General features: G+C 42.9%; 1 protein-coding gene across 4 annotated transcripts in view; it reads right to left on the bottom strand.

Annotated features, from left to right (window-relative positions):
* The window catches only part of OSMR (oncostatin M receptor), a 67,297-nt gene extending 54,830 nt beyond the window's left edge, over positions 1–12,467 (bottom strand). For 2 of the 4 annotated variants that reach the window (XM_060092823.1, XM_060092825.1), the window contains exon 1: positions 12,359–12,464. The gene's annotated coding sequence lies outside the window, so the exon portion shown is untranslated. Of the gene's footprint in view, positions 1–11,992; positions 12,332–12,358 lie in introns of those variants that run through there. The other 2 variants (XM_060092826.1, XM_060092824.1) reach the window with 2 other exon arrangements.
* Between the last annotated feature and the right edge of the window lie 9,614 nt (positions 12,468–22,081).

Raw genomic sequence — 22,081 nt, 5'->3', positions numbered from 1 at the left:
AAATCAAAACAATTCATCAAAACCTGCAGAACAAGAGTCAGCAGATGGGAGAACCTCCCAGAGACCCCTGTGGAACCCACTTTGGGAAATGCCCTATGAACAGATTTCCTGTAGGCACAGAGCCTGATGCTGCTGGGAAAACACAGACACCAAGGGCTCTGGGCCAGCTTCTTCCAAGCCCCAGGTGACTGCTGCACAGCCCACGTGGTTCCCCTCCACACCTCCTACGTCAATCTTCCTCGAGTTATCGGACTCTGAGTGCATCAGCTATTTCCCTGTGAGACCCCCCAGTAACAGAGTGAAAAGCCTGGGGTGAGGGAGTGACCTGTGCAGAGATCCTGAGGTGGCAGAGCGCTGGGCATAGAGTCAAGGAACAACACGGAGCCGGGGGTTGGCACGGCCAAGGAGGTGAGTGACCGGGGCAATCACAGGGCATGCGGGAAAACGCTTTAGAGACTTCGGCTTCTACTCTGAGATGGGAGCCACTGGGTAGTTTTAAACAAAGGAGTAACACGGTCTACCTTACATTGTACAGGAAGGACCCCGTAATGAAGATATTGAAGTGGGCAAGAGTGGCATGAGGGAGTGCAGGTGGAGGCCACGGCCATAGTCCAGGGGAGGCTGATGCTGGCTTAGACCCGGCGACGGGGGGGACGGCAGTGTCTGTGGGAACGGTGATGAAATGGGAGAGATTTTAAAGATAGAGCTGGCAGGGTGTGCGGGGTGGTGACAAAGTGAGACATCGTGGATGGCTCCAAGAATTTTGGCCTGAGTCCCTGGGAAAATGGAATCACCATTAATGGAGAAGCAGAAGAATGATTCAGTGGGCTGTATCAAGGACCCAACTTGCGACATCTCAATTTGAAATGCTCACTTGATAGCCAAGTGGAGATGTCAAGTGGCTAGCTGGATACATCATGTAGAGGGGCCATGGGAGGGGTCGTGGTGGGGGGTATAAATCCAGGCATGCTTGGTGCATACAAATACAAATTTAAAGCAATAGGACTGGAAGATCTCCAAGAGGGCGTACAGACAGAAAAGAGAAAGAGGTCCGAGCACATAGCTCTGGGGTGCCCTACACCCTACAGTACGCCCCCTTATGCAGATCAAAATGAAAATCCAAGATTAGGCCAGGCTTTCCCACATCACCTTAAGGATGAGGGCTGGTGAGTCCTTCAGCATCAGGCGGCTGTTTGGCACAATCCCCTACAGATGCTCAGGGTGCACCAAGCAGGGTTTGGTTTTTCCTCTGAAGCTCTGCTTCTGACCCGAGAGAGGCTACCCAGCTCTCCCATTCATTCAACAGGCTTTCTCTCTCCACGACCATGAGCAAGAAGCATTGTCACGTCCACTTTCCAGTAAGAAAAGGAAGTCTGGGGAGTACGAAATGGCAGAATTCAGAAAGGAAAAATACTTTCCTGCCTCATCCGCATGACTTTGTCCTTTCCCAAATCTGTTCTCTCTCTTTTTAAAAAAAATTTCCCCAGTGTTTTAAAACTGAGGTATAGTTGAGGGAATTCCCTGGCAGTCCAGTGGTTAGGACTCAGCACTCTCACTGCCAGGGCCCAGGTTCAATCCCTGGTCAGCAAACTAAGATTCCCACAAGGTGCACAGTGCGGCCAAAAAGAAAAAAAGAAAAGAAGTACAGTTGATTTACAATATTGTGTTAGTTTCAGGCATACAGTAAGTTTATGTGTGTGTGTTTGTGTGTGTGTGTGTGTGTGTGTATAGAGAGATTATTTTCCATTATAGGTTATTACAAGATATTGAATATAGTTCCCTATGCTACACGGTAATTCCTTGTTGCTTATCTATTTTATATATAGTAGTTTGTATCTGCTTTTAGGATTATGGGATTAACAAATCCAGACAAACTCTGTTCTTTTTTTTAACTTTTCAGATCTCCATTTTTCCTACCCAGACTATGAGCTGCTTGAGGACAGGTCCAGATCTTATTCCCCATGTCTATCACAGTACCAGAACACAGTTGCTACCCAGTCAATATCCAGTAAAGGAACAAAAACTTGTACCAATTTTCTTGCATTCTCTCTTCCTTGCTTTCAATTTTATTTTAATTAAAATAGATTATTTTTCAGGCCCTTCTACATTTTCTGTTGCCAAAGGTTGCCAAATTCATAGTCTTTCATTGACATTCCTTCTCTGGAAGAAAAAGGGAGGAAAGAAAAGAAAAATTACCCAATCCTTTTGTAGAACTCCTCATTCAAACCTTGTCTCTTTGCAAAAAGAAGATGCCTTTGAATATCCCTCGTGTGTAATACTACACACGAGGGATATTCTAATATCTACTGTATGTGTAATAAAAACTACACGTGTAATGAAAACACAGCTTTGGAAAAATCTGCCCCTCTTCACCAGCACTTCTTATTGTCCTTACTGAAATATTTATTCCTGAGAGGTTTCCCCACCGCAAATAATCTCCATGGGAAGCAGCTTAATCGATCACTTGCTTCCCAAGAACATGGGTGTGTTGCCAAACTCTTCACAGTTGGCTGGGTGCCCCAATGATGTCATATGCAAATACTATTTTAAAGAAGAAGCTGTTCAAGTAGGACACGTGCTCCGTGTGTGTACCTTGTGAAAGAGTTCTATGTGGCAGTACAAAGAGTAGCATGCCACTTCATGGAGGATGCCCACATCTTCCAGGTTCTGTTCTTTTCTTTTTTTTTAAGAGCCCTGCCATTTGTCTTTCGGAGCCCCTTTGAAAGGGCCTCCACCGTTACAGCATAGGATTGATTACCCACAAGGTTTCACCCCAATTCCACCACCCCTTCCTCCTTAAGTATCCATCACTCGGAGGCACGCTCAGGGTTCAAGCACTTCTTCCCCGCTCTCTAAACCTACCCACTTAAGTGTTTCTACTAGTTTTGTAAGCTCAATCCTGATTTATGAGACTGAATTGACTCACAGCTCATCTTCTTTTTTAAGCAATGTTTAGTTAATGATTCTTGGAATCTGTGACTCCAGATAGGAGTAAAGTTGAGTCTCTAAGTTGTATGTGAAGTCAAAGAAAGAACTGGAAAACCTGGATCCGAGGAATATTCTGGATGCAAAGACTATGTAGGCATTTAGTAAATGCTAAAGGTGATACTTCATTTGAGAAAAGATACATTATTCACCCAAATGGTATTGGAACAATGTACTAACCCAGACATGTATGGGAAAAGGAAGCTGTAACAGTTATGTACAGCTGCTCTGACATAAGACTACTTAGGGTCTAATCCCCCCTCTGGCACTTAATAACTATATGACTATAGACAAGTTACTTAAACCATCTAGGCTTCGATTTTCTTTTCTGTAAAATGAGAATAAGTAACCTACCTCATAGGATTGCCATGAGGATCAAATAAGATTATGAGAACATACACACAGTAAATCCAATTAATGTTAATTTGATCATTATTGCTACTGCTTCATTTCCTTCAACAAAATAAAATCCAGATGAACAAAGATGTAAATGAAAGACCATTAGCTTTACTAGAATAAACAGAGAACTCATAAAACTCAACATCAAAAAAACAAACAACCCAATTAAAAAATGGTCAGAGGGCCTGAATAGACATTTTTCCAAAGAAGACATACGGATGGCCAATAGGCACACAAAAAGATGCTCTACATCTCTAATCATCAGGGAAATGCAAATCAAAACCACAGTGAGTTATCACCTCACACCTGTCAGAATGGCTACCATCAAAATACAACAAATAGCAAATGCTGACAAGGATGTGAAGAAAATGGAACCCTCTTGCATTGTTGATGGGAATGTAAATTGGTGCAGCCACTATGGAAAACAGTTTGGAGGTTCCTCAAAAAATTTTTTAAAAATTAAAAAATTAAAAATAGAACTCCATATGAACCAGTAATTCCACTTCTGGGTATTTATCTGAAACAAATGAAAACACTAATTTTAAAAGATGTATGCACCCCTATGTTCACTGCAGCATTATTTACAAGAGTCAAGATATGAAGGCAACACATGTGCCCATCAAAAGATAAATGGATAAAGAAGATGTGACATATGTACACAATGGAATATTACTTAGCCATAAAAAAGAATTCAATCTTGGCATTTGCAACAACATGAATGGACCTAAAGGTTATTATGATAAGTGAAATAAGTCAGAGAGAAAGACAAATACCACATAATTTCACTTATAATGTGGAATCTAAAAACTATAATAAATGAACAAATATAATTAAATAGAAACAAGGTTATATATAGAACAAATAGGTGGTTGCCAGAGGGGCGGGGTGGGGGGAGGAGAGAAATAGGGGAGGGAGATTAAGCTATATAAACTTTCAATTACAAAATAAATGAGTCACAGGTATGAAATGTAAAGTGTGAGGAATATAGTCAATAATTATGTAATATCTTTGTATGGTGACAGATGACTAGACTTATGGCAATCATTGGAAATGCAGAGAAATACTGAATCACCATGTTGTGTATTAGGAACTAACATAATGTTGTAGGTCGATTACACTTCAAAAACAAACTGTTAGAAAAAGAGATCAGATTTGTAGCTACCAGAGGCAGGGAGTAGGGGGAGGGGGAATTGTTGGAAGGCAGGCAAAAGGTACAAACTTCCAGTTATGAGACAAATAAATATGAGGGATGTAATGTGCAGCATGATAAAGATAATTAATGGTGATGTACGTTACATATGAGAGTTATTAAGAGAGTAAATCCTAAGAGTTTTCATCACAAGGAAGATATTTTCTCTATTTCTTTAATTATGTATTTATATGAGATGATGGATGTTCACTAAACTTATTGTAATCATCACTTCATGATGTATGTAAGTTAAATCATTATGTGTACACCCTAAACTTATACAGTGTTGTATGTCAATTATATCTCAGTAAAAATGGAAGAAAAAGATGACTAGAATAAAACATAGGTGAATATTTGTATAATCTGTCCAAGCATGATGCAAAACCAGAAGCAAAAAAAGGTAAAGACTGCTATACCAATCAATTGAATATTGAAAATTTTTGGTGATATAATAGGTCCAAAACCAAACTGGGAACAATAGTTTCAATACTTATGTCACAAGGTTACTATCCCTAATATATAGAGAGATCTTAGAAATCAATAAGAAAAAGGCAAGAAACTCTATAGAAAAACTGGCAAATGACATGATTATGTAATTCACAGAAAAGAAAGAACTATCAATAACCAAAAAGATAAAAAAGAAAAACTGGGCACTATCACTAATAATTAAATACACGCAAATTAAAGCAGTAGTTGTGTATATCTCTGTGTGTGTCTGTGTGGTGTCCAATTGGCAAAGCTTAAAAAGGTCTTAATACCTAGCACTGGTAAGAGTTTGAAAAAGTAGGCATTGCTACTCACTGATGGTCAAAAAGCACAACTTGAACAAGGTCAATTTGGCAATATCTATTAAAATTTTAGTATGCATTATCTTTGATGCAGAAATACTATTTCTGGAATTTTGTCCTCTGTTCATTGTAACATTGTTTTTATTGAGGAAAAAATTAAAACAATCTAAATATCCATCCAAAGAAAGTAGAAAATTTAATTATGGTGCATTTCTACAAAAGAATATTATCAAGCTGTTAAAAAGGATGAACTAGAATCATGTGTTGACATGGAAGAATGTCCAAAAAATACTGAATGAAAAAGCAAGTTTCAGAAGAGTGTGTGCAGAAAACCACCTCTAGAAGAGAAGTGTGGCAATCGTACAGCTATGCCACTCAGAGCTCCGTTCAAAGGAACCTACTGCGTAGCTTCCTGACAGCCTCCATTGCCACACGTTTGGATCCACTGCACATTCACACCAAAGCCCACAGTCCTCCCTGGCTGTTCCCATCATATATCAAACCAAGTCTTCTCCACCCGACATGGGGCTCCTGTAATAGACAAAGCCTTTGATCAAAGCCTCCCCATCCCTGGCTGGAACTTTCTCAGAGCTGCACTGTAGCTGGAAGCTCTTCCTTTCCAATCTTCCTTCTTCCCTATCCCCTTTCACAGGGCTCAGACCTGCAGTGGGTTTGGAGGTGCTCTCTGCCTATTCCTGCTCCCTTTTCCCTTTATCCTTCACAATGCTTTCCCAAAAGATCTCCTACACATCTATTTCTGCCTTGCTGTCTTCTACTTGAAGGATCCAAACTGGCCCCAAAAGACACACCCAACTACTAAGAGTTATAAATTTAGAGCTTGTGTGGGGGAAGGGAAGTGAGTAGGATGAGAGAAATTATAGATCTCTCTCAAGTTATGTAATTCTGCAACATAAAGCATTCTTTAAAACATGTGTGTGCATGTGTGTGTGTATGCGTGTTTTACAAATATTGGGTTCAGTCTTGTGCAAGTACTGGCAATTCCATTATTTCCACACATATATCCCAGCAGGGGGGGTAAACTAGTCAAAAGTGTTTTGTGATTCAAATCCAGCCCATAGCTGTCAAACAGACCTGAAAAAAGGTTGATATTTTTTAGGTATTGGATCAGTCTATGAGGGTGTCATGTATTTCCCTACAAAAAAGTGTGATCTCTCAGGTCCTGAGAAAATGCAGGCACTTTAGTAATGCATTTTCAAACAGAAAGTAACCAATGTCCCAGATAGAAAAATATACTGCCATCCTCTTTAGACAGATGGGCACACTAGATTGAGGTTAACTTGCTCAAAGTCCCCTGTTAGGAAGACTGGGAGTAGAGAGAATTGACTAAGAGATAATGTGATGTGTGAGAAATTTACTCCCATGAGAGTATAGCTCCTGTTGATTTACCTCTTCTCAAGATCTGTCACACACTGTTCTCACACAGCAGAACCTCAGTCCATGCTTTCCAAGAGTTCTTTTTAATCTTACATTTAATCTTATGTTTTTCCAAGTGTTCCTTATGTCTTATGTTTTTCTCTTTGCTAAGACACTTGTAATTCTGGCTTTCCTATCAGCTGACTTACATTTCATACTCAGACTGGATATATATATATATATATATATTTTCCGGTATGCAGGTCTCTCACTGTTGTGGCCTCTCCCATTGCGGAGCACAGTCTCTGGACGCGCAGGCTCAGCGGCCATGGCTCATGGGCCCAGCCGCTCCGCGGCATGTGGGATCTTTCTGGACCGGGGCACAAACCCGTGTCCCCTACATCTGCAGGCGGACTCTCAACCACTGCGCCACCAGGGAAGCCCCAGACTGGATATATTTTATGAGGCTGTCTTCATCATAAATCAACAGTTTTAAATAATCCACATAGTTAATTGTCTCAGTGATTTCAGATCTAAGAATAGAATTTGTTGTTATATTTAGCACTTTCACTAACTCTCTTTTCATAAGGAAAAAGAAAGAAAAAGAAGAAAGAAAGGAAGGGAGGAAGGAAGAAAGGAAACAACCTAAATATAATTTAGTTCTTTAGCATATAATATTAAAAGAAAGCAATTTACAAGTCATGTCAATCACATTTATCCCCAAAGGACATACTGTCACTAGCAGCTTAATTTTAAATACCAGTGAGAGACTACATATGCAAAGTGTGGGATAAAAATCTGCATTTAAACAAGATCCCCAGGTGATGCAGATACACACTGAAGTTTGAGAAGCACTACTATATTCAATATTTACTACATATTTTTGTCTCCTAGGACACTATGGATATATGAAGTAGAAGATTTACCAATTCTAGCTCTGACAAGGCACACTGCAGTGCCCACAGCAGGATAGGAAGGGAAATGTGAAAATGATCCCAGCTAGCACACACTGGGTGCTAACCCTCTGCTAGGTGCTTTGCTAAGTGATTTACATGCATTCATTAATAGAATCCTTATAACAGCCCCCTGAAAGGAGGTTCAATTATTATCCCCATACAAAGATAGGGAAATTAAGGCTAAGAAAGGCTAAAAGTAACTTGTCCAGGTTGACACAGTCAATTCAGAGCTTGAGCCATGTGAGTCACCCGCCAGTCACATCACACGGCTTCCTGCATGTGTGAAGGGCATACGACAATTGACATTAAGGCATAAAAATATTACTGATAATTAGAAAGCCAAGAAAATCTTAAGAAAAATTCCAATAGGATTTTATTAAACTTGACAAATTATTTGTAAAGTTTATACAAAATGAAAATGTATGAGAATCACTTTCAAAAAACGTTCTGAGGGAAAAAACCACAAATATATACTCCTAGATATAAAAATATACCATCAAGGGCTTCCCTGGTGGCACAGTGGTTGAGAGTCCGCCTGCCGATGGAGGGGACACGGGTTTGTGCCCCAGTCCGGGAAGATCTCACATGCCGTGGAGCGGCTAGGCCCGTGAGCCATGGCCGCTGAGCCTGCGCGTCCGGAGCCTGTGCTCCGCAACGGGAGAGGCCCGCGTACCTCAAAAAAAAAAAAAAGTATACCATCAAGCTGTAGCATTTAACACAGGTGATACTGGCAGAAGAAGAGACAAAAATAGATCAGTGAAATAGGGTAGAATCCTGAAACAGGGCCTTATATAAATAGGAATTTATTTTACTGTAAAAATAGAATTTCAAATGAGTTAGAAAAAAGCTGTATGATTATATAAACAGTATTGGATCAACTGCTTAAAACTTAAGAAAAAAGTTAAGTTACATTTTACCTTTCACTTTATACAAAAATCTGAAATTTTGCAGAGCTAAATGTAAAAACAAAATAATAAAAGTATTAGAAAAAAAAACTTTAAAATAATTTTTAGGTGAAAAAGACCTTTCTAAGCTAGACAAAGCACAGAAAGCATGAGATTGTAGAGTTGATTACACAAACATTTAAAACATCTGTGCAGCAAAAGACAGTTAAAAACAAAAGCATTGGGCTTCCCTGGTGGCACAGTGGTTGAGAATCCACCTGCCAATGCAGGGGACATGGGTTCGATCACTGGTCTGGGAGGGTCCCACATGCTGCAGAGCAACTAAGCCTGTGTGCCACAACTACTGAGCCCGTGCACCACAACTACTGAAGCCTGCATGCCTAGAGCCCATGCTCCGCAACAAGAGAAGCCACTGCAGTGAGAAGCCCGCACACCGCAACGAAGACCCAATGCAGCCACAAATAAAAAATAAATTTATTAAAAAATAAATAAATAAAAGCATTATGAATGGATAAGCAGAATGTGGTATACATAAACAATGGAATATTATTCAGTCTTAAAAAGGAAGGAAATTGTGATACATGCTACAGCATGGATGAGCCTTGAGGACATTTTGCTAAGTGAAATAAGCCAGTTACAAAAAGGCAAAGACGATATGATTCCCCCATTTATATGAGGTACCTGGAGTATTTGAATGCATAGGGACAGAAAGTATAATGATGGCTGTCAGGGGCTGGGGGGAGGGGGAATGGGGAATTATTGTCTAATGGGTACAGTTTCAGTTTTGCAAGATGAAGAGTTCTGGAGATGGATGGTGGGGATGGTTGCACAACAATATGAATGTACTTAATGACACAGACCTGTATACTTAAAATGATTAAAACGGTAAATTTTATATTATGTATTTTACCATAATAAAAAAAATGCCAATGCAGGGGACATGGGTTCGAGCCCTGGTCCAAGAAGATCCCACATGCCACGGACTAGCTAAGCCTGTGCACCACAACTACTGAGCCTGAGCTCTAGAGCCAGGGAGCCACAACTACTGAGCCCGCCCACCACAACTACTGAAGCCCGCGCGCCTAGAGCCTGTGCTCTGCAACAAGAGAAGCCACCGCAATGAGAAGCCCGTGCACCACAACAAAGAGTAGCCCTTGCTCGCCACAACTAGAGAAAGCCCATGTGCAGAAACGAAGACCCAATAAAGCCAAAAATAAAGTAAAATAAAATAAATAAATAAAAAGATAACTGTACAATTTAAAAAAGAAAAAATATCTTTAAAAAAACATAGTGTATATATACATATTATGCAATTGTATAGAAAAGAAGAAATCTTGGAATAGTAGGTACCAACCTGAACTTACCCTCTTCTGAGTGGGAGTAGGAATGACCAAGGTTCTGCATTTCATTTCGTATAGTTCATATATATATTCACTTATTATTTGCATTATTTTTAAAACACAAAAATAAAATAGACAACCTTGTAAAAGCAAGGACACAGCCGCTGGAGAAGAAACTTGTGCTTTACAGAGCAAGGAAGCCTGCTTGGAGGGAGAGGTATTTCTCACAAAATCTTATTTGCCTTATATTTCCCCCTTTCATATATTTTTTTCAATCAAGGAGGACTTCCTCCCCCAGGGAAAAGAGAGCCAGGGCTCACTGTTCCTGTAAATGAGCAAGATGACACTCAGTTTTCCTTCCACCCAAGCCAAAAATCCTCCCACAAGGAAAACACACACCTTCCTCTTGTCAAATCACAGCACCACTGATTCCTCTTTCAACACCCTGATAGTTTTCCTGATTTGGTTCCTTTTTCAGGACAAAGGGTTACAAGAAACAACAGAGACTCTGGAACACCTCTCTGCACCCCTGTAGATGTTCCTGCTCTTTCAGGTTAAAGAACAGGGTAGAAGGAAAAGACCCAGTGTGTAAGTGTTCTCCCCAGCGTGGCTCCAGTCCCCGCTGGACACCTAAGACCAGCCCTTTCCTCTCAAGGCGGCCTTTGATACAGAAGGTTTAGACACATTTGCTGAGACAACAGGAGACAGAACAGGTACCACAAGGAGGCAAGTTACAGCTGAGAATTAGCTCTGTCCAACAATCACGTTAGCTGGAGAGCTCCCTGACACTGGAGGCATTCTAACAATACTGAACGCTATCTGGGAGATGCCAAACTTAGCATGCCCTGAAGATTCTGAGTAGGCAGGTGAAGCTGGAGTCCAGCGCTTTGAAAAGCTTCAAGAATGATTCTAAGACACAGCTAAGTTTGGGAAACCCTGGCCACTATGACCCTTTGGGGCCCTTCAGCTTCAAGGTTCTCTGAGTGCATTTTAAAGCAGCCCAGGAGAGAGACAAAGCAGGACAATAATGAAGCACCACGAGTGGGATGGGGTGGGAAACACTCCAAAAAGGGTCCTAGAGTTTGAGGCACAACACAGTGGTTATAAGCAGATTCCAAAGCCAATCCTGACTGTCACCCACTAGCTGTGTGACCACAGACAAGTTACTTAACTTCTCTGGGTCTCAGTTTTCTCACTGATAAAATCAGAATGAGAAAACTGCTACCTACCTCACTGCGAAGCTTAAATCGTCTAGCATATGTACAGTACTTAGAACAGTGCCTGGTCCCATAGTAAGTGTGAATCAGTATTATTTCGCAGACGAGGAGACAGAGGCTGAGGCCATAAAGTTAACCTGACCCAAGTCCCAAAGTCAGTTTAGACTTGAGAATAAGACCCAGAGCTTCCTTCCTTCTAGCTCAAATGAAATACACTACATTCAGTTCTATCATATTCTCTGCTTATATCGACCCCTCTTGAGTTGGAGAATAAGCTTGTTCAGTCTTCAGGCTTGTCAGTTACCAGGCATCCCTGCTCAGTGGCACGGCCCACTGTCCTTCCCACCATAGGACAGGCAGGCAGGACGGATGGATGCGTGAGAGGGCCAAGGACTGTCAAGAAAGGGCTCTCGGTGTCAGGGGCGAAGCCCCGCGCTTCGCGACGTCAGTGCCACCGCGGCCAGCTCTACGGTCTTGGACAAGTTATTGAACCCCTCCGTGCTTTTTGCCTAGGAAAGGTTTGTCTATAAAAGGATGAGGGGTGGGTTAGTTACAAATGCACGGCCCCCACCGCCCAGCCAGACACCTCGGCGCTCCTTGCATTCGCTTAGCGTCTACCCCAGACACTTCCCCGGGATTTCCCGCTCCACCTGCGCGTGAGCGCCTCCCGCTTCCAGGTGTAAACCGAGACCGGGAGGAGGGAGATCGCGGACTGCGAGAGAAATGCCTGTCAGGTGGGAGTTAAGGGAGCGTGAGGGGAGGCTGGAGGCAGCAGTTCGCTCTGGAGTGCTGGGAGAGAGGCAAAAGTGGGTCAAATGGGAATTTTAACTCCCAACTACCTGCGAAAGAGGCGGTGGAATGGCGAACGTAAAAGCAGGGTAGGAGCCGTCGTGGTGTCCCCAGCAGCGTGCGCTCTGGGAAGAATTAGTATTCCAGTGTTACGCACCAGGCCGGCGCGCCACAGGTGAGGGCCCCTCAAAGCACCGTCTCGGAGCAGAGCGAACCCCGAACCAAAGCAAACGCGGGGCCTCGGCGGCGCCAAGCAGGGGAGAAGACGGCTGAGCTCCGGGCCGCGTCCACCCGGGAAGGGGCAGCAAAGGGGTCGGATTCTTCCCGACGCCACCCGGGTCCGTCCGTCGGAAGAGCCACGGAGGGAGGCGGGGCGCGCGGAGGGGAGCGGGACGGGCGGTCGGGTGGGTACTCACCCCGCAGGCGGTAAGGCTCCGCGAGCCGGGCTGAGTCGTCGGCTTGGCTGCCGCCGGGGTGCGAGGCGGGGGCGAGCGCGGGTGTGGACGTGCAGGGCCGGCCCCGCGCCCTGGCTATGAATCAGCTGCGGGGCGCGCGCCCAGGGGCGGGAGTTACGGGAAAGCCGCGGGGGAGGGCAGAGGGCCGAGGACTTTTGCAATTTCCCGTCTCGCTGCGCACTCTTGGCACTCCTGGGACCCACAGGAATTCGCCTCCTTTGGGTCCCCGGGGGGAGCGGACGGGAGCCTGCAGAGGTGCGGGCCCCCGGACGCGGCGGCCGGGTGGGGACCGGGGGGAAAGGAAGTGGGAGAGGCCTGCAAAGGAAAAGTGGAAACCGAAAACTCGGAAGGCCGGGCATCGCGCCCCCGTGCCGCGCTGCGGGCCCCGCCGGCCGTCCACCCCGCGGGCTCAGAGCGAAGCCGGTGGGTTCCCGCGGGGCCACTTGTTATCCCAACCTAGAGGCAGAACCCCTGGACTCCGGGGCAGAAAGTCTTTGGGTAAAAGACAAGCGCCCCAGGCAAACTTCTTACTGTGTTTCCGTTTAGCGTTCAGAGCAATACAAATTAAAAGTAGAGTTCTAGGATCCTGCTTCGCGTTTCTCTCTAGAAACGCCCTGTCACAGTCTCGCCTGCAGCAACTGTCCTGAAACCTTAGTTTCACAAAGAGCTGTGTGTGCTGCAGCATGGCTTACATTTCCTCTTAATAACGCCATCCAGACTTTGAAATACGTATTTCAAATACAGGGCCTTTGACATGCATATTTGCCCTCTCGTAGTTATATGATGGACTCTGTAAAGGCTTATCGACTTTGGAGCTGGTATGGAAACCAACTGAATACGGTTGCTATGGTGGTAGACTTGAACCCAGAGAGGAGAGTGAGGGGCTCAGGTGTCGGGCAGGGATGCCCCGCAGCTCCAGAGGCTTGTCCATGGGGCCTAGTTCCGGTCAGCTAAGCCTGGTGGGATTCAGGTGCTGCAAAGTACCACAGATGGCAGGGACTGGGGGAGCCAAGAGTAATCAAGAAGGGTCGCCCATGAATCATATCTTAGAATCACTTATGGAATTGACTGGATGGCTCAAAATAATGCCAGAATCAGCCCAAATGTTACTTTTATGTTTGTCCTTTTTGCTCCTTTATGTCATTTTTTGCTCTCCCAATGCCATCCCAGGGAAAGAATTCTTTTTAGGCCTAAATACACATAATATCTAATGGTGCCACGAAGACAGCATTACTATGCTCCATAAAGTAAATGTTTGATGATAATGAAGTTAAAGGTACTTTTGTCTAAATAAATGAATGGTCCTTTGCCACACCTCTCATTACTCCAAGAGTTTATTTTTTTTAACATCTTTATTGGAGTATAATTGCTTTACAGTGGTGTGTTAGTTTCTGCTTTATAACAAAGTGAATCAGCTATACGTATACATATATCCCCATATCTCTTCCCTCTTGCGTCTCCCTCCCTCCCACCCTCCCTATCCCACCCCTCTAGGTGGTCACAAAGCAGGGAGCTGATCCCCCTCTGCTATGTGGCTGCTTCCCACTAGCTATTTTACTTTTGGGGACCTGGTCTGACAGAGGTTCTGTAGCCACACAGATGGCTAAACTAATGGAGTCCAAGAGTTTTTTGGGTTTTTTTTTACATCTTTATTGGAGTATAATTGCTTAACAATGGTGTGTTAGTTTCTGCTTTATAACAAAATGAATCAGTTATACATATGTTCCCATATCCCCTGCCTCTTGCGTCTCCCTCCCACCCTCCCTATCCCACCCCTGCAGGCAGTCACAAAGCACCGAGCTGATCTCCCTGTGCTATGCAGCTGCTTCCCACTAGTTATCTACCTTACGTTTGGTAGTGTATATACGTCCATGCCTCTCTTTCGCTTTGTCACAGCTTACCCTTCCTCCTCCCCATACCCTCAAGTCCATTCTCTGGTAGGTCTGTGTCTTTATTCCTGTCTTACCCCTAGGTTCTTCATGACATTTTTTTTCTTCTTAAATTACATATATATGTGATAGCATACGGTATTTCTCTTTCTCTTTCTGACTTACTTCACTCTGTATGACAGACTCTAGGTCTATCCACCTCATTATAAATAGCTCAATTTCGTTTCTTTTTATGACTGAGTAATACTCCATTGTATATATGTGCCACATCTTCTTTACCCATTCATCTGTTGAGGGACACTTAGGTTGTTTCCATCTCCGGGCAATTGTAAATAGGGCTGCAATGAACATTTTAGTACATGACTCTTTTTGAATTATGGTTTTCTCAGGGTATATGCCCAGGAGTGGGATTGCTGGGTCATATGGTAGTTCTATTTTTAGTTTTTTAAGGAACCTCCATACCGTTCTCCATAGTGGCTGTACCAATTCACATTCCCACCAGCAGTGCAAGAGTGTTCCCTTTTATCCACACCCTCTCCAGCATTTATTGTTTCTAGATTTTTTGATGATGGCCATTCTGACTGGTATGAGATGATATCTCATTGTAGTTTTGATTTTCATTTCTCTAATGATTAAAGATGTTGAGCATTCTTTCATGTGTTTGTTGGCAGTCTGTATATCTTCTGTGGAGAAATGTCTATTTAGGTCTACTACCCATTTTTGGATTGGGTTGTTTGTTTTTTTGTTATTGAGCTGCATGAGCTGCTTGTAAATTTTGGAGATTAATCCTTTGTCAGTTGCTTCATTTGCAAATATTTTCTCCCATTCTGACGGTTGTCTTTTGGTCTTGTTTATGGTTTCCTTTGCTGTGCAAAAGCTTTCAACTTTCATTAGGTCCCATGTGTTTATTTTTGTCTTTATTTCCATTTCTCTAGGAGGTGGGTCAAAAAGGATCTTGCTGTGATTTATGTCATAGAGTATACTGCCTATGTTTTCCTCTAAGAGTTTGATAGTGTCTGGCCTTACATTTAGGTCTTTAATCCATTTTGAGCTTATTTTTGTGTATGGTGTTAGGGAGTGATCTAATCTCATACTTTTACATGTCCCTGTCCAGTTTTCCCAGCACCACTTATTGAAGAGGCTGTCCTTTCTCCACTGTACATTCCTGCCTCCTTTATCAAAGATAAGGTGACCATATGTGCATGTGTTTATCTCTGGGCTTTCTATCCTGTTCCATTGATCTTTCTGTTTTTGTGCCAGTACCATATTGTCTTGATTACTGTAGCTTTGTAGTATAGTCTGAAGTCAGGGAGCCTGATTCCTCCAGCTCCATTTTTCATTCTCAAGATTGCTTCGGCAATTCGGGGTCTTTTGTGTTTCCATACAAATTGTGAAATTTTTTGTTCTAGTTCTGTGAAAAATGCCAGTGGTAGTTTGATAGGGATTGCATTGAATCTGTAGATTGCTTTGGGTAGTAGAGTCATTTTCACAACGTTGAGTCTTCTAATCCAAGAACATGGTATATCTCTCCATCTATTTGTATCATCTTTAATTTCTTTCATCAGTGTATTAAAATTTTCTGCATACAGGTCTTTTGTCTCCCTGGGTAGGTTTATTCCTAGATATTTTATTCTTTTGGTTGCAATGGTAAATGGGAGTGTTTTCTTGATTTCATTTTAAGATTTTTCATCATTAGTATATAGGAATGCCAGAGATTTCTGTGCATTAATGTTGTATCCTGCTACTTTACCAAATTCATTGATTAGCTCTAGTAGTTTTCTGGTAGCATCTTTAGGATTCCCTATGGATAGTATCATGTCATCTGTAAACAGTGACAGCTTTACTTCTTTTCCGATTTGGATTCCTTTTATTTCCTTTTCTTCTCTGATTGCTGTGGCTAAAACTTCCAAAACTAGGTTGAATAAGAGTGGTGAGAGTGGGCAACCTTGTCTTGTTCCTGATCTTAGAGGAAATGCTTTCATTTTTTCACCATTGAGAATGATGTTTGCTGTGGGTTTGTCATATATGGCCTTTATTATGTTGAGGAAAGTTCCCTCTATGCCTACTTTCTGCAGGGTTTTTATCATAAATGGGTGTTGAATTTTGTCGAAAGCTTTCTCTGCATCTATTGAGAAGATCATATGGTTTTTCTCCTTCAATTTGTTAATATGGTGCATCACATTGATTGATTTGCGTATATGGAAGAATCCTTGCATTCCTGGAATAAACCCCACTTGATCATGGAGTATGATCCTTTTAATGTGCTGTTGTATTCTGTTTGCTAGTATTTTGTTGAGGATTTTTGCATCTACGTTCATCAGTGATATTGGCCTGTAGTTTTCTTTCTTTGTGACATTCTTGTCTGGTTTTGGTATCAAGGTGACGGTGGCCTCGTAGAATGAGTTTGGGAGTGTTCCTCCCTCTGCTATATTTTGGAAGAGTTTGAGAAGCATAGGTGTTAGCTCTTCTCTAAATGTTTCATAGAATTCACCTGTGAAGCCATCTGGTCCTGGGCTTTTGTTTGTTGGAAGATTTTTAATCACAGTTTCAATTTCAGTGCTTGTGATTGGTCTGTTCATATTTTCTATTTCTTCCTGATTCAGTCTTGGCAGGTTGTGTATTTCTAAGAATTTGTCCGTTTCTTCCAGGTTGTCCATTTTATTGGCATAGAGTTGATTGTAGTAATCTCTCACGATCTTTTGTATTTCTGCAGTGTCAGTTGTTACTTCTCCTTTTTCATTTCTAATTCTATTGAATTAAGTCTTCTCCCTTTTTTTTTCTTGATGAGTCTGGCTAATGGTTTATCAATTTTGTTTATCTTCTCAAAGAACCAGCTTTTAGTTTTATTGATCTTTGCTATCCTTTCTTTCATTTCTTTTTCATTTATTTCTGATCTGATTTTTATGATTTCTTTCCTTCTGCTAACTTTGGGGTGTTTTTGTTCTTCTTTCTCTAATTGCTTTAGGTGCAAGGTTAGGTGGTTTATTCGAGATGTTTCCTGTTTCTTAAGGTGGGATTGTATTGCTATAAACTTCCCTCTTAGAACTGCTTTTGCTGCATCCCATAGGTTTTGGGTCGTTTTGTCTCCATTGTCATTTGTTTCTACGTATTTTTTTATTTCCTCTTTGATTTCTTCACTGACCACTTCGTTATTAAGTAGTGTATTCTTTAGCCTCCATATGTTTGTATTTTTTACAGATCTTTTCCTGTAATTGATATCTAGTCTCATAGTGTTGTGGTTGGAAAAGATACTTGATACAATTTCAATTTTCTTAAATTTACCAAGACTTGATTTGTGACCCAAGATATGATCTATCCTGGAGAATGTTCCACGAGCACTTGAGAAAAATGTGTATTCTGTTGTTTTTGGATGGAATGTCCTATAAATATCAATTAAGTCCATCTTGTTTAATGTATCATTTAAAGCTTGTGTTTCCTTATTTATTTTCATTTTGGATGATCTGTCCATTGGTGAAAGTGGGGTGTTAAAGTGCCCTACTATGAGTGTGTTACTGTCGATTTCTCCTTTTATGGCTGTTAGTATTTGCCCTATGTATTGAGGTGCTCCTATGTTTGGTGCATAAATATTTACAATTGTTATATCTTCTTCTTGGATCGATCCCTTGATCATTATGTAGTGTCCTTCTTTGTTTCTTCTAGTAGTCTTTATTTTAAAATGTATTTTGTCTGATATGAGAATTGCTACTCCAGCTTTCTTTTGGTTTCCATTTGCATGGAATATCTTTTTCCATCCCCTTACTTTCAGTCTGTATGTGTCTCTAGGTCTGAAGTGGGTCTCTTGTAGACAGCATTTATATGGGTCCTGTTTTTGTATCCATTCAGCCAATCTGTGTCTTTTGGTGGGAGCATTTAATCCATTTACATTTAAGGTAATTATCGATATGTATGTTCCTATTCCCATTTTATTAATTGTTTTGGGTGCGTTATTATAGGTCTTTTACTTCTGTTGTGTTTCTTGCCTAGAGAAGTTCCTTTAGCATTTGTTGTAAAGCTGGTTTGGTGGTGCTGAACTCTCTCAGCTTTTGCTTGTCTGTAAACGTTTTAATTTCTCCATCAAATCTGAATGAGATCCTTGCTGGGTAGAGTAATCTTGGTTGCAGGTTTTTCTCCTTCATCACTTTAATTATGTCCTGCCACTCCCTTCTGGCTTGTAGAGTTTCTGCTGAGAGATCAGCTGTTATTCTGATGGGGATTCCCTTGTGTGTTATTTGTTGTTTTTCCCTTGCTGCTTTTAATATGATTTCTTTGTGTTTAATTTTTGACAGTTTGATTAATATGTGTCTTGGCGTATTTCTCCTTGGATTTATTCTGTATGGGACTCTCTGTGCCTCCTGGACTTGATTAACTATTTCCTTTCCCATATTAGGGAAGTTTTCAACTATAATCTCTTCAAATATTTTCTCAGTCCCTTTCTTTTTCTCTTCTTCTTCTGGAACCCCTATAATTCAAATGTTGGTGCGTGTAATGTTGTCCCAGAGGTCTCTGAGACTGTCCTCTGTTCTTTTCATTCTTTTTTCTTTATTTTGCTCTGCAGCAGTTATTTCCACTATTTTATCTTCCACCTCACTTATCCGTTCTTCTGCCTCAGTTATTCTGCTATTGATCCCACCTAGAATATTTTTTATTTCATGTATTGTGTTTTTAATCGATGCTTGATTCATCTTTAGTTCTTCTAGGTCCTTGTTAACTGTTTCTTGCATTTTGTCTATTCTATTTCCAAGATTTTGGATCTGGGAAATAGAATCTTGGATCATCTTTACCATCATTATTCTGAATTCTTTTTCAGGTAGACTGCCTATTACCTCTTCATTTGTTAGATCTGGTGGGTTTTTATCTTGCTCCTTCTCCTGCTGTGTGTTTTTCTGTCTTCTCATTTTGCTTATGTTACTGTGTTTGGGGTCTCCTTTTTGCAGGCTGCAGGTTCGTAGTTCCCGTTGTTTTTGGTGTCTGTCCCCAGTGGCTAAGGTTGGTTTAGTGGGTTGTGTAGGCTTCCTGGTGGAGGGGACTAGTGCCTGTGTTCTGGTGGATGAGGCTGGATCTTGTCTTTCTGGTGGGCAGGTCCACGTCTGGTGGTGTGTTTTGGGGTGTCTGCGGACTTTTTATGATTTTAGGCCACCTCTCTGCTAATGGGTGGCGTTGTGTTCCTGTCTTGCTAGTTGTTTGGCTTAGGGTGTCCAGCACTGTAGCTTGCTGGTCGTTGAGTGAAGCTGGGTGCTGGTGTTGAGATGGAGATCTCTGGAAGATTTTCGCCGTTTGATATTATGTGGAGCTGGGAGGTCTCTTGTGGACCAGTGTCCTGAAGTTGGCTCTCCCACCTCAGAGGCACAGCACTGACTCCAGGCTCCTCAATTTGGGATGATGTGTTGTCTATTCCTGTATTCCACAGATGCAGGGTACATCAAGTTGATTGTGGAGCTTTAATCCGCTGCTTCTGAGGCTTCTGGGAGATTTCCCTTTCTCTTCTTTGTTCTCACAGCTCCCGGGTCTCAGCTTTGGATTTGGCCCTGCCTCTGCGTGTAGGTCGCCAGAGGGTGTCTGTTCTTCGCTCAGACAGGACAGGGTTAAAGGAGCAGCCACTTCGGGCACTCTGGCTCACTCAGGCCAGGGTGGGGAGGGAGGGGCAGGGAGTGCGGGGCGAGCCTTCAGCGGCAGAGGTCGGCGTGACGTTGCACCAGCCCAAGGCGCGCCATGTGTTCTCCCGCGTAAGCCGTCCCTGGATCCTGGGACCCCGTCAGTGACGGGCCGCATAGGCTCCCCGGAAGGAGGGTGTGGACAGTGGCCTGCGCTCGCACACAGGCCTCTTGGCGGTGGCAGCAGCAGCCCCAGCGTCCCACGCCCGTCTCTGGGGTCCATGCTTTCAGCCACCGCTCACGCCCGTCTCTGGAGCTCCTTTAAGCAGTGCTCTTAATCCCCTCTCCTCAAGCACCAGGAAACAAAGAGGGAAGAAAAAGTCTCTTGCATCTTCGGCAGGTCCAGACTTTTTCCCGGACTCCCTCCCGGCCAGCCGTGGCGCACTAGCCCCCTTCAGGCTGTGTTCACGCAGCCAAGCCCAGTCCTCTCCCTGCACTCCGACCGAAGCCCAAGCCTCAGCTCCCAGCCCCGCCCACCCCGGCGGGTGAGCAGACAAGCCTCTTAGGCTGCCTAGTGCAGGTCAGCACCGATCCTCTGTGCGGGTATCTCTCCTCTTTGCCCCCCACACCCCTGTTGCTGCGCTCTCTTACATGGCTCTGAAGCTTCCCCGCTCCGCCACCCGCAGTCTCCGCCCGCAAAGGGGCTTCTAGTGTGTGGAAACCTTTCCTCCTTCACAGCTCCCTCCCACTGGTGCAGGTCCCATCCCTATCCTTTTGTCTCTGTTTATTCCTTTTTCTTTTGCCCTACCCAGGTACATGCGGAGTTTCTTGCCTTTTGGGAGGTCTGAGGTCTTCTGCCAGCATTCAGTAGGTGTTCTGTAGGAGTTGTTCCATGTGTAGCTGTATTTCTGGTGTATCCGTTGGGAGAAAGGTGATCTCCGCGTCTTACTCTTCCGCCATCTTCCCCGGAAGTCCCCCCAAGAGTTTTTTTAAATGGAGTCCAAGAGTTTTTTTAGAGTCCATTAGTTTAGCCATCTGCGTGGCTACTGAAGCTCTGTCAGACCAGGTCCCAAAGCGTTAGGAAGGCTTTCTGATTCTCTGTTTCACTGAGTGAAAAAAAATGTTAATTTCTACTTTACAGAAAGTGCAGAGGGGTGTTTCTTAGAGCAGATGAGATGCCAAATAAAAAATATTGAGTGTGATGAATTTCTGCAAAGTGAGTCTTCACATACTTTGGGCTCCTATAACAATTGAAAGAAACTGAGTTACAAAAAATCGGTGCTATTGGTTCATGACCTCAGGGAATTCCCCTAGTGAAATTCTAAACTTGCCCCTTTACACAAAGGTCAAGGTGAGGTAGACCCATTCAGATTGGTAGATGGCAGTGTTAATAGGCAGGGAATTTACATAGAAGGCTTGTCTCAGGCGGCAGCAAGATAAATACATCTCCTCTCCTGCCTGCAAGAATCTTAAAAGTTTACATAGAAGACTTAATGGGGTTCAGTCCAGTGTACAGACCACATGATCTCAACAACACACTGCTCTCTCAAGGCTACATCCTTGAAAATGGCTCCTGGTACAGGAACAGTTGTCAGAACATACATTCCAAGGACAGGGGAGGGGATAAAGAGGCTCTAATTGCCTGGGGTTGGAGGGTCAACTGGAGGTGATGTCCTCTAAATGACATCCTCAAACAGGTGCCCACATAAAATTCATTTATTTTGTGCACCATTCTAATTTCTTGAATATATTCCTCTTTCTAGAGACTAGTTACTGTAGCACCTGTAAATCTGTGATCATACCCTTAGGATGCTGTACTAGGTTGAATAGTGTCTTCTAAAAATTCATGTCCACCCAGAACTCCAGAATATGACCCTATTTGGAAATACCATTTTTGCAGATTTAATCAAGTTAAGATGAGGTCAGACTGGATTAATCCAATGACTGCTATCCTTATAGGAAGAGGGAAATTTGGACACAGATACCCAGGAGGAATGCCATGTGACTACTGAGGCAGAGATTGGAGTTATTCTGCATCAAGCCAAGGAATGTCAAGGATTGCTGGCCACCAGCAGAGCCCAGAAGAAAGGTACAGGGAAGCATGGTTTTAAACACAGTTTCATATGTTGTCAGAACAAAGAACATTAAACAAGTCAGGGATACATTCCTTCAAGGTTTCAAAAAGCCCATATCAGCACGTACAC

Source organism: Mesoplodon densirostris, chromosome 3 (assembly GCF_025265405.1).
Source record: "Mesoplodon densirostris isolate mMesDen1 chromosome 3, mMesDen1 primary haplotype, whole genome shotgun sequence".
NCBI classification, from domain to species: domain Eukaryota; kingdom Metazoa; phylum Chordata; class Mammalia; order Artiodactyla; family Ziphiidae; genus Mesoplodon; species Mesoplodon densirostris.
Note: the sequence above shows the minus strand (reverse complement) of the source record. Positions and strands in the feature narration are given on the sequence as shown.